Source organism: Agrilus planipennis, unplaced genomic scaffold (assembly GCF_000699045.2).
Source record: "Agrilus planipennis isolate EAB-ADULT unplaced genomic scaffold, Apla_2.0 scaffold28, whole genome shotgun sequence".
In the NCBI taxonomy this organism is placed as follows: Eukaryota; Metazoa; Arthropoda; class Insecta; order Coleoptera; family Buprestidae; genus Agrilus; species Agrilus planipennis.
Window position 1 is genome coordinate 246,818 of NW_020438897.1, and position 13,915 is coordinate 260,732.

Here is a 13,915-nt window from a genome sequence, read left to right on the forward strand (position 1 = left end):
AAATAACTGACTATGAAATTCAATAGATAACTACTACAGTTCAGAAGTGTGAAAAATTAGAAAGTTTTAAAATAGTATTATAAAAAAAAATTAAATGCAATAAAAGATTATAAAAATCGCAAATCAATTTGTAAATATAATTTGACCAAAAATTAATGATATCTTTCCATTTCCACAAATGGCTTCTTTTCTTGCCCAATAAAAAGAAGCGAGTGGGGCTCTGCTTATCCACGTTTCCAACCCTTTTTACCTTTTCCATGTACATACATTTATTGTTTTAATCGAAATCTGTTAGAGCAATTTAATATTATTCACCAGATTTGTTATTATTTTATTGTTAATGATAATTAAATTGAATTGAATCTACTTCAGTCCTTCTTGTTATTTTCTATTAAAAATATTACATTATGAAGGAATGCCAAGTACGACAAAGATCGACTCGACATGCCGGAATGTACTTGTTAATAATATTGAATGAATATCAAGCGTAGTGCGATAGATTTCGTAATAGTTGACGAACGGGAATACGAATACGGGACAGTCTGTTCCGGCGGGACGTTTAAAGTTATGCCTGAGATACAGGACTTCCCTGGAAATACTTAATCGTTTGAAGTATGAATTTTAGATATCTTTAAAGCATCACATCATGCTGATGAAGTGCAATAAACAAAATAGCTGTTTTTTACGTTTTTGTACTGCCGTGCCACTTCTTTCGTTCAAAATTAAACTCGAACTGTATTTTAATGTTTATTAATAAAACAACTTCACTAAAACTAAGTGCAATGCTATCTTCCATATTTACAGTTTCTCGTTTTCCTACTACATTTCCCTCCAAGGGGGTGGCAACGGTACCTGCTTGGGTTTCACAGAAGTAACGTTTCAAGGCTATTTGTTAATGTTTGAATATTAATCAAGGGTGAGTATTGAAATGGTTACTTATGGTATTTACAACCCAAGCAGACCATGGGCAAGGGCAATAAACCGCTGTATCCAAAACAGTCAAATTACGATGAACTCAACAAGCTGCGAATTAAAAAAAAAAACGTTAACTTTCCTCAGGAACTTTGTTAAATTCATTAAAAAATGTCCTCTTTCTAAGTATAACGGCATATTTCCAACAGTAAAAATGAAAGCACTTTTGTAACGACATTTTGCAAATCTTTTGATTTTTTTTAACGAGGCCACTTGAATGTTAAAGAAAGAAATAAAAACACAAAACATATAGTTTTTAAATTGGGCAGTGGGTACTTGTGCTATTTTTTTAAAATGTGAAAAGGTTGTGCGACAATACGACGTATAACGCACTGAATACCCTCTAGTGCTCAACTAGTTTTCGTCAAAACGAAACTAGCGCACGTTGACCATTCTGCAATTATCAAGTAATTTGAAGCTTCCAAGCACATTATTCATACTAGAATGTGGAATTAATCAATCGTGAGTGGCAGTGGTTGATCATTTCTCTATTCACACAAAATTCGCTTATTCACATAATCACATAAAACATGATGCTTTGCTCAGCTTTTGTCTGACCTTCAAAAACAAAACTACCATAATACGTAGAAATAGAAGTATGTATGTATATGTATATATGTATGTATGTACAGATCTGGAGACCACAACAATTAAGTTAGTTATTCGATTGATTGGGTGTTAAAGAACATTATCCTTAATAATGAAATTCCGGTTCATTTTTTTGGTGAAGGGTTGAAATTTATTTATGCTTAGATAGATTGTTTCGCCTTATACGTTATCATTAAACTAGCAACTCTTGTTCGAGAAGCACGTGCAAAACTTTCCAATTACTGTTAGACAAGCAAAATTACTAAACTCGGCACTGAAGAGTTAGAGAGGAAAGTTTGCGCGAAAGGGTGGAGTGAAAGAAGACAGTTTTAACACCGCCGTAATGAAATTATAGTCAAAGTTGTATTTTAGGCTTTATTAGGGATCTGATGTTAATCACCGCATAAATTCTGAAAGATTTCTGAGATTCATCAGAATGTAAGAGAACGTGCAAGTACATTACTCAGAAAATAAAAGAAATTTGGTCAACGGGGCATATCCAAAAGGAAACAAAATATTATTTCTTTCTCAAGATGACAAGTTGCTTTGTCGGATAATAAATTAGAATGAAAGTAGCAAATGCGTACTTGCGATTGATCAAAATGAAGGAAGATAATCGTTATAATTCAATGTCATTTGTAATTTTGGCCTTTCTGAATATAAAATATGTTGTAATTAATTTTTTAAAATCCACAATGTTACAGTTCCGATCTGTATATGTACCTATATATTGAAATCAAATTATTATTTATATAAAGCATAAATTTCTTCAGATATATTCTGCGTGAAAACATTTGCACACAAGCAAGTATAAGATATAAGGCTGTAAAGTGGGAAATAATTAGGAAGTGTAGGGTAGCTAAGGAACAGTGGATTGATAGGATGTGTAAAGAAGTAGAAGAAACGTTTGAAGTAGGTAAAACCTATGAGGCTTATAATATAATTAAAAGGACTTTTAGAGATTTAGGGTACAGTAGTAATATTATAAGAAACGATGCAGGGGTCTTTTGATAGAATTGAGAAAAAGACAGATAGGTGGAAAGAATATTTAGAGAAACTATACGCAAGCCAAGGGTTAGGAGATATATTAGAAAAGGAAGATAGTGTGAAGATAGGTGAGTTAATAGGTTATCCCATAATGAGAGAAGAGTTCGATGTAGCATTAAAAAACTTAAAGAATAATAAGGCGTCAGGTGTAGATGGGATAGAAAGGGATATTCTGAAACATGAACGGGGAAAGTTCCAGAGGATTATAAACGGAACGTGGTAGTAACCATACCTAAAAAGAGAGGCGCGGATAGATGCGAGACATTTAGAACAATTAGCTTAACTTCCCATGCGATAAAAATCTTAAGTAGAATTGTACAGAGGAGGATTGAAAAAAGAGTGGAAGAACTATTAGGGAAAGGTCCATTTGGGTTTAGAAAAAATAGAGAACGCGGGAGGCCATTCTAGATTTACGGGTAACAATAGAGAAAACGATAAAAAAAAAAAGAGTGCGTAAATTTAGAAAAAGCTTTTGACAATGTTAAATGGGACAAGTTATTATACTTAAAAATATAGGGATGAGTAATACAGATAGAAAAGTGATACATTGTTTGCATAAAAAGCAACAGGCAGTTATAGAGATGGGGCTGCAACGTAGAGAAGTAAATATTAGGAAGGGAGTCAGACAGGGATGCACACTGTTACCGCTACTTTTTAATCTATACATCGAAGACGTGATCAACATCATTAAAGACAGTTCAACTGTAGGGATAGATGTACAGGGGCAAAAGATTAGTATTCTTAGATTTGCAGATGATATAGCAGTATTAGCATCTAGCAAGGAGGGGTTAGAGATAGCATTAAATAAAATGGAAGCGGTATTGACAAAACAGTATGCAAGGGAAGAAAAAGTAGGGAAAGAGCGAATATAAAGATAGGAGACGAAAAATTAGAAGAGGTGGCCGATTTTAGGTATCTAGGAAGACAGATAAGTCAGGACGGAGTAGTAGGGATATAAAGCAGAGGATAGCGCAGGGTCGAGTCGCCTTTAATAAAAACAAATTACTTCTATGCTCGCGAACGGTTAATTTAGAAATTCGAAAGAGTTTGTTAAAAGTGTAGTATGTTTTAAGCACGGCGCTGTATGGGTGCGAAAAAGAAAAGGTTAGAAGCGTTCGAAATGTGATGTTACAGGCGAATGATGAGGATACTATGAATAGAGAAGGTTAGAAATGAAGAGGTATTAGAAAGAATAGGAGAACAGAGGACTCTATGGAAGTCAATAAGAAATAGGCGAGATAGGTTGTTAGGACATCTTCTCAGGCATGAAGGTCTAGTCAGAGACATATTAGAGGCAGAAACGCGAGTTAGGAGGGGTAGAGGTAGACCTAGATTAGATTACTATTCGGAGAATAGTTAAGGGTATGGATTATTCAGAAATTCGGATACTCTAGATGCAAGCTAGAATTCTAATGCCTAGTGGCTGCATAATTTCAAAATTTCATATCTATTCTTTTAAATCTCTTGTGCATGCGCTTATTGTTTCTTCTATCTGTAAATATATCTTTATCTATGCCTGCATGCATCCCACGTTAATAGCTATTTTTCCCTCTAACTGCTTATTTACAATTCTATTCTGTTTACTTCTACGAATTCTTACTAACTTTTATCTTCATTTTTTTTCTGAAATATTATTTATGTTTTCGCTCTGTAAATACCCTTATTTCTCCCCCAAATACGCCCGTTTTCACCCCACACTAAACCCTTTTCCCAACTCAATCCTCTTCCAACCCTCAATCTTTCCATTTCCTTCCCGGGGATGTACAACCTTCGGGTTGATCTACCCACTCGAGGAGGGGTTTTAGTCGGTAAAAATCCGACACTACCTCCCTTCAGGAGGTGTCTTTTGAGGATTCCCCTTCCTAGAGAATAATTTAGACGAAAAATAATTTCTATAAAAACCGAGCGGCATGGCCGAGAGGATGTGGTTTCCTTGTATCACTTAGGCAAATACTGGGGCAGTAATATTCCACAGATAATCTTTCATTTTCTTTTGACTTCATTTCGTCCATCACATCTTTCTTAACAGAACCACCACCCACCCATTCCCACGATTCCTGAAAGGAGGCTGAAGAGGGTCTTCCGCTTTACCTTACGGCGTAGTCCGGAGGGACACCCCGCCCTCCAGCATTAGTGACTGGTGAAAATTAAACTTTTAGTCTTCTACAATCAGTTCAACTCAAGCCTGTCAAGTTTTTCTACCTCTTTTATTGTTTCAGGAAAAATCAATCTAATTAAAAACGTCTCACTCAAAACAAAGGACAACTAACTTGCAAATAAAAAGTGGAATTCCTCGCAAATTACGCTGTGAGTATAATCAGATGCTTTTATAGCACAGCAACATTTAAATTGTCTGGGGGATGTTTGACCTCTAGAATTGATCTGGTTGCTTACTAAAGTATTGAAATAGTTCTCTAAGTGTCGTATTTAAAAATTAATACTCCAATTATAAGTAAAATTACGATGTTTTTTGCTAACTTTGACGGTGTTGATCATTAATTTTTAACATCTTTCTGTGAGACATTATCTAAATATCAGCTATCAGACTTTAAGAAAAATGTACCTTTAGCACTTGGCCCAAGTTAACAGGTATGCAAACGTTGAAAGAACATAGTAACACTATTCTATCTCATCCATACTGTTATTCAGAAAATAAGTAATGTCTGGCGGCTCTGGGATCTTGGACTATTAGGTATTAACAAATATTTAGGCAGTTACCTATCAAACAAATAGTTTTAGAATAATGTACTTAAAATGTATCACTGGCAAAACACTGGAACAAGATATTAAGTAAGTAAGGTAAGTAAAAGCTAATGTATTATTATAAACCCAGATAAGAGTACGAGAGAATAGTTTCGAAAATAAATTCCAAAAATGTCGCGGTTTCGTACTGGAAATACAGAAGCAAAATGTTTTCTAAATGATCTATTTCTACTTAGAAGAAAAACTAATTTCCATCGGTGATTAATGCGTACCATGTCTGAGCTTCGAGCTCTTTAAGCCCTACAGCTGTGTGAATCGAGCAACTACAATATATCAAAAGAATAATTTCTCTAGCAAGCAACCCCGAGTTTCTGATATTGGTTCTGTCTTCCCGTTACAAATGGTTTCTCTAAGAACGTGATACTTTCCCTTTTCTATTCTCCTTTATCTGTAGGTAATTAGGTAAGTATTTAACAACTTTTAATTTGAATAAATGCTACTAAACAAAAAACCAAAGTGTTTGTGGTATTCAATCTGAAGAAATTTAAAGTTCATTTTGACAGAGAAACACATTTTAATTTGATTACAAGTGAATTGTCACATGCTGCTTAATTAGTAAAAAAATTAGTTTACTTAAAATATGAAGTTATAATTCGTTTAGGTATATATTAAGTACTTCTTTTATTAATGTCAATACTTTTAGAAAGTTTTTCGGGTTCGATTCCCGACGATGCTGTGACAGTAGCAACAAACACTTTTACTTCATTAACTTGAGGTGGGATGAAATTAAGTTAATTTAATTAATTAAGTTAAAAGTTGAAAAAAGTTAAGTTAAGTTAAGTTAAAGTTAACATTAATATGATAATTAATTTTTATTTATATAAATTATTAAAAAAAAAACGAGTAACTGATGGAATAATTATTGTTTCAAAATATATTAGGATATTGAAAATATTCAGAGAAACGGATTTAAAGATACAACAGGAAAGATAACGTCCTTTATTTATTCTAATAACTGTAATAAAGATAGAGTCAGGGGATTACGTTTTGTAAAGGAAAACCGAGAATATAGCTTTTTACCAGCATCGTCCAAATCGTTGTTTCTAATAATATGGATGTATGGAATAGAGGCAGAATTTTCGCACAATGGGTCATAAATAGGGTTGCCACCTTTTCAGGCTTTACATAAAGTATTTCTCGACTAAAAGGTCAAAAAAAAGTACTCAGCATAAAAATAAAGTATTTTATTTTTTGTTTTTAAAAACATATTTTTTGTTACACCTAGCATTTTAATTAGTTTTAATGAAGCTTTATTCCTGTCGTCCCGCCACTTAGCGTTCATAACAGAGAATACTCTTTCTGTAAATGCTGAAGTGGTCGAAACGGACAGCAAAAGTGACACTACTTTGAACAGATTTGGAAAATCAGGCTGTTCCGTAAATATGCCTCGCCATTTTTCTGTGCAATATTATTGATGTAAAAATTCTCTGAATTTCGGATAATCGCTTACAAAGTTACGATGTTTACTTAAGGCCTTAAATATAGTATTTTTGCGTATTTTATGTGTCTTGTAAAGTATAACGTACGCACAGTCGAAATAGAGTACTTTATAATAAAGTACGGGTGGCAACCCTAGTCATAAAATACATATTTTGTAGGTTGTTTTTGTAAAATTCACGTTGGTAATTTGTTTAATTATCTGAATAAATTAAAGCATTTCAAAAGCGTACGTAAACGTTAAAGTTTTAAGATAAAAATAATAACCTTATGATGTATACATAAGGTAAAAATTTAATATTGGATTTAGTTCATTTATTTTCAAATTCGGGATTGAGACGTTCTCGACGAATCTAATTTCTGCGTTTGCTAACCATAACGTTTAGTGAAGGGATGAGTGATGTGCTTGGATGATCAGATAAGGAAATTTTTTAAACGCTGTCCCGAATTTAATTAATTTGAGTGATTGGAGCGAGAATTTCTCCTAATCGGATTTTCTAAATACAATAAGCCAGTTTTGAGGTGGAGAGAAAATACGCTGTACTCAATGTCAAGTATCTATTATCTTGTCCCGAATTCCACGGCTTCTGAATACATCTAATTTTCTTGGTTCTAATAGTGCTGCGACACTTGAAATTCGCTTCCTTTAGGGAACTCAGTCTCACCCTTATTTTGATTTGAAGGTTGACAAGGATGAACACGTGCATCGTAACTCAAAGCCATCGAGACAATATTATATTAAGTCTGAGGAATATTCTTCAATTATTATTATTAAATTAATGATATGGAGGTTGGTGACGGAATCGAAATTCCTTGAACCAAAAGAAAATTCATATAGGTAGTAATAGAGTTGTTTTGTATAATTTCCTGGAAGGGAATATTGTGTTGTAGTCGATTTGACGAAATAAGGGTAAAGATGAGAATAAAATAAAATACTTTTATTGGAAACTACAAAATTGACGAAAGTTAAATTATGTTGAAGTTAAAAATTTCAGGATTATGTTTTGATCAGCATTATAACGTGTTAAATTTCTGTATATCCAGCAGATATATTTAAAAAAAAATCAGGAATAACCGTGACCATCTGATGAAGTTAGGAAGTGAACTAGAAAGTGCAAGAATGACAATAATAGAGTGCGTCTGGTGGATAAAAGTCCAATATTTTGCAGAAGGAGAAACGTTGTAAAATGGAATTATTGTTATACAGTATCTATAAATTCTTATTTAGGACACTGGTACAAAGTTGGTACATTTAAATTGTTTATTTAAAACTGCAAGGTAACATCTACTTACCTACTGTATTAGTGGGTCAATTAGCAACCGTTTAAATAGCGGAATCATACCGTAGACGAAAATTTTCAGTCTCTCAGAGTCTTTCAGCGTCTCTGAGAGCATCTCTCATAGTCTTTCAGTTATTGCCTAAGTGTTTTTATGGATCTCTCAGTCTCCGTATAAGAGAGTCGAACGATAAAATTGTTAATTCAGACATTCGAGTCTCTCATTCAGAGATTCGAGTCTCTCATTCAGAGACGCTAAACAGCTTTTTTGAGAGCCTCTCGACAGTCTCTCTCAGCGACACCAGAGAGACTCGATGAGAGACGGGGACTCGAGTCTCGCTTTCAGAGACTCTGAGAGACTGAACATTTTTATCTCGGGTAAATATAATGGGTATATATATATAATTTCTAAGTTCCCCAATTATCTAATAAGAAAGGCTAAGATTATTATTATATTATTAAATTATTAATTAAATTAACGTGAGATTGTTAGATAAATTATTGACCAAATCTCAAATAAACATACAAATCACTTCTTTAAGACATGGTTAAATAACTACATACACAAAATTCGCTTCTTTATAACTTTATGTATTACCAAATTTTTTTTTAATGAATTCCAACGAACTTTGGTTATTAATCGGATGATTTCGTTTAATATTTATCTACCCTGTTTTATAGCACAATCATAGAAATTTCGATTAAAATTAGGACAAAATAAAACTGTACCCGCGTAGATTGAAAGTAAATTGACCAAACGTCTGAAACCATTGCTTTTCAATATTTCCGTTTACCCTTTCAAACTTGCTCAATAGAAACTTCAATTCACTTTACTTCCACTTCTCCAAACATAGAAACTTAAGTAGGTAAACACGTACATGCAACAGATCTAGTTAACATTTTCTTTCTTCTTGTTTTCACCTTATCTAGAATGAATATAATTTTTGATTCCGGTTTCGATGTGAAAACAGAAATCTCCTTATTGAGTAGTATCGTGTTATTTGTGATATCCAATATCTTATAGCCCAAGTAATAAGAAATGAAAATAATTGTTCAATTGTAATATTGTAAATATATGTTTTGAGGACCTGAAACATAAAACATACTTGGAAAGAGCGAGAAAATTTCGATTTCCGTGATCGACGAACTATCGAACTACGAACACTCGCACTTGACCGGTTCCTTTTGTATGTAAATCAATAACAACTATTATTCCTTGAGTGTAAAACAAAACACGTATTAGGACAAGATAAAATAAGAATTTCAATTTAAATAGAAGCAAACTTGCAACGATGCATATCCAGTCTGCATGCATCGAGTTGACCTAAGTCGGTTAGGTACCCGTTGACCGCCGCAGTCGTATATGTATACCCGTGAGAGTTGCATTCAATTTATTTTCCGGTTGCAACTGCAAAAGCAGAACGTGACTATAAGCCAAACTAGACCACGCTAGCCGCGCATGTGGTAGTACCACGGCTTACAAATTATTCGATTTCTCATCAGGATGCGGGACAAGCAGAATACCGCACCAGCCATGGCATACCGACAATTTTGGCAATTATTCCGATACCATGCCACGATAATGAGAGAAGAAATACCTACCTACTGCGGCAATTGATTAACTTTCGGTTTGTAACAATTATATGCTAATTGAAACGCGATCGGAGAACACAAATTAATTTAAATCAACAATTGACAAAATTAGAGGAAGTTCGCCCAATATGGAGAGAGTACTAATCTAATAATGGATATCTGAAAAATTAGCTCTGCTACCTATGCCGCCTCTATTTGGTGGAATATCAGAGCTTATCTTATGAAGAAGCTTATAAAATTTTTCGTACAACAAGCAGATAACTTCATCCTAAAACTATCACGAGATAATTACGCCAACCTCAATCACGTCGACAACTTATACTTGAAAGGGTTCAGTTCTGAACACCCTAGGAACTTCGCCGACAAAGGTAAGTTCCGGTGACTTTAAGTTTCTGCTACCTCCTCACTCGCTCACTCATATCTTTCGACCAACTCAGACTTATCCACTGGCCACTAATGCTGATTATTTATTTAAACAACGCAAATGTGAAATATTCTTCAACTATGCCTCACACAGACCTCATAGGCTTTCATACGATAAACATTGAAATACTAGTGGCTGGGAGAAGATGGGAAATTCATTGACAGAATTAGGAAAAGAAAAATTGGCAAAGGTTGCAATAAATTATCTATGAAAATGGACGTATCTTTTTTCTTGTTTCCACTTGGGATTGTACACTTGCACATAAGTGGTGTAATGTTATTTCTTTTTCTTTATTAGTGTCCACTGCAATTCCTACCTGACTTTTCTTTTCTATGTATACGAAATTAAAAAAAATCCAAAATTGATGGGATCTATTTTTTTGGAAAGGTACATATTAAGTAACAAATATACAACTCAAAAGTTGTATACTATTCTTAGGTAAGAAATCATTGACATCTACATTATGGTTATTATTTGAACCACAATAATACTCCATGTAGCTCTTGAGGATACCGTGGATAGAGAAGACAAAGAATAGGAGAACAGAGGACTCTGTGGAAGTCAATAAGAAATAGGCATGAAGGTCTAGTCAAGAGGAGTAGAGGTAGACGTAGATTACATTATAGTTCACAAATAGTTAAGGATGTGGGATGTTCCAGTTTTAGGGAAATGCGAAAATTAGCTCAGGATAGGAAGGTGTGGAGGTGCGTGTCCAACCAATCTTAAGATTGACGAGCCTATGATACTGATGATGAGCTTCAATGGTCAGCAAAACCTGTACCATTGTTTATTTGTAAATTTTATATTTTATGTTCATTCATTTAACCTGTATTTTAAGACTCTACTAGTTTCACTTATATAAGTGGCCTACCAGTTTTCACATTCTATGTGATAAAAAAATGGTGTACTTTGGTTTTTCAAATTACATCCGCTTTTTACAGATCTTGCTTACGAATTTGTCGCCATCATGTACTACCATAAATGTTTGCACGAAGGAAAAACAGTTACCATTTTATGCTACCATTTTAATGCGAGCTTTTCCATACGGAAGATGTTTTTAATGTTTATTAGGTTACTTATTGGATTTTATTAGTGCTAAGTACTCTATTAAATTTGTCTTTCAAGAAACAAATGAATTTTTAAATAAAATGCATTACTTACACTAACAGCTGGATGTGCATCCAGTATAATCCTGTCAACATTTTATTTTCCTTATATTAATAGGAACAAATAATAGAGATGAAATGTTGTTATCAGTAACGGGTTTTATCTGTAATCATTTTTCGATTGAAAAAGGTAAGCATAATAATTTCCTAAATACTTCTATTACTTCACATTCTGTATATTGTACGAAAACCCTGCTACTGATTTCTGTTTATGTAGTCACTTTTTTAAAATGATTTTGAAAATGCACCCATTCCTTTGAGAATATTAAAATGGAGAATCACGAAAAATCGTCGAACCGAGAATCTCCTCTTTTATTCTCGATCAAAATTCTGAAGAGATTTAGCCGGCGGTTGTGTGTATTTTCTTTCTTTTGACTGCTCCAACAATGAGAAAAGTTTGAAACTGTATCTGAATAAACGAAAGCGTATTGCAACGACCATCGATTTGTTTGCTAACGAGTTCTCCTTAAGCTTGAATAGTGACAGCTTTCGTTTAAAGTTTCGAGTGAAGAGAACGGACAGCAATTAAACCTTCATTCCGCTATCTCCGAACGTAATTCCTTCGTTTTAAGTGTTCCGCAATTCGGGCGTTTAAATTTAAATTGTTAATTTGCTAAATTCAAATCTTTTAGTACAAAATACGTTTCAGGAAATATTTTGCATTGTTTTCAATCCGTCCTTAATTACATCACGACATGACTGATTAATTGCCAAATGTTTACCTTTCTCGTAAATATATTTTCAGAAACCAAAAGCACCGATTTTTGCAGTGATTATTTTCCGTATTGTGTATTCTTTACACGTGTAAGATAGTTACGGTAGACTTAATAGGTAATAGTGCCTAATAACAATATAATAACTTTAAAGGGCATCACATAACGACAATGCCAATCACAAGATATTTACGGAGACCTGTTATTAAGACCTGTAACACAACGGACACTGAGAAATAAATTAATATAATTTAATTAATAAAATGAGATAGAAACAGCTGGACTAAACTTAAGCCAGGATAATAAGTATTTAAAGTGTTTATAATAATCAGAATATTTTATGAATATATGAGTTTGAAAAATATTGTTAATTATTGAACGTGTCTACTCTTTAATTTTTTTAACCTTTTGGACTTTCATAATCAAGTTCTTTAATGAAATGATAATAAATTTAATTCTTAATTTCCTTTTTACGATATTCCAAGTTAAATTCAGTTTCATTATTTCTTAATTAAATTTTAATGCAAGGGATCATCGTTAAAACGAATCTTTTTACTGCCTCTAAAAGATACATGTCTCAACGCACCCAATCATGACTGTAGCGACTCGGTCTCTCCGTGCGAGAGGGAATGAAGAAGCGGAGGCTTTTAATTCTACATCCTTTTAGAGTAAAATCTGTTAATTTTGTTTTCCTTTCTTTTTATCTCTCGCTCTTTCTCTGTCATTTAGAAATACTAAAACCGCAACCACAATTAACTTTGTTAATTACTTTTCCTCCTTATAAACAAGACTAAAAGAATAAAACAAACATTAAAATATTTGTTCTGCAGCTTGCTGTTAATTAAAATTACTATAAATTATTTATTTTTGTGTTTATGATGTTCACACATTCAATGGGTGCTCGATGGGTATCAAGAAACAGGGGCTTGCTGAGAAGAGGCAAGGGATCGGTCCCCTCTGAATCAATGATGTTAAACGTAGAAATTTACTAATCTCTTGGTATTTAATTAATTATTGTACTATGTACTAAGAATTTCTTCTGATAAAAAAAGCAATGGTTATGATCGAGCTCTAGTAACAGTTAACATTATGATTTTATGATAGGGGCGAAGGTCGCTATAGCCCTCAAGCACCATAACACAAAACAACAATGTATACTGACATACGTCATAGAATCTTATGAAAGAACTTATAAAATTTGTACCTACTTGATAAAAATACCCGTCTGAAATTTACACATTTCTGTGATTATATCTATAACTCCTCCATGTTTAATACCTACTTTGTACCCTGTGCCAATGCACAATTGTCTTGGTCTAGGAGTTCAAAGGGATCAGGAATTATAAAATAGATAAATAGATTGTCATACAATTAAGATTTTAGAATTTTTGAAGTAGGTTACAGTTTTGCTTTTATATTATACAGTTAAGACTTCGGATTTGCTTATTCAGTGTTATCTATTACTTATTTGCATTTTTCGTTTATTTATCTATATTAGTCGTTTTTTATAAATGTTGTATGGGTGTAGATATTAATTTTTGGGATAATCAAATCAAAATATGTTTAAGTTGTTACAAAATAATTGATTGTCGACGAATTTCAAAACGATTTTTCTTAAATTTAGAGTAGCCTACGCATAATTATCTCAATTTTTCAATTGTCTACCCTAACTTCATATAGGTAACACAATAAACATCTTTTGTTTGTCTGTTGAATAAATAATTTGAATAATAATAATGATTTAAATAAATGCATAATTATATTGTTAACCTACCGAATATATATGACAATTCTGAGTTAAAAGCTGCGCACGTACATGTCAGGAACCATAATAAAAATTTCATACAGCTTAATCACTAAACAAATGATACCTAATGTTTCAAACAGCCTGAATAAAAAATGGTTGTACTAAATGCAGATTCCTTTCAATAACTG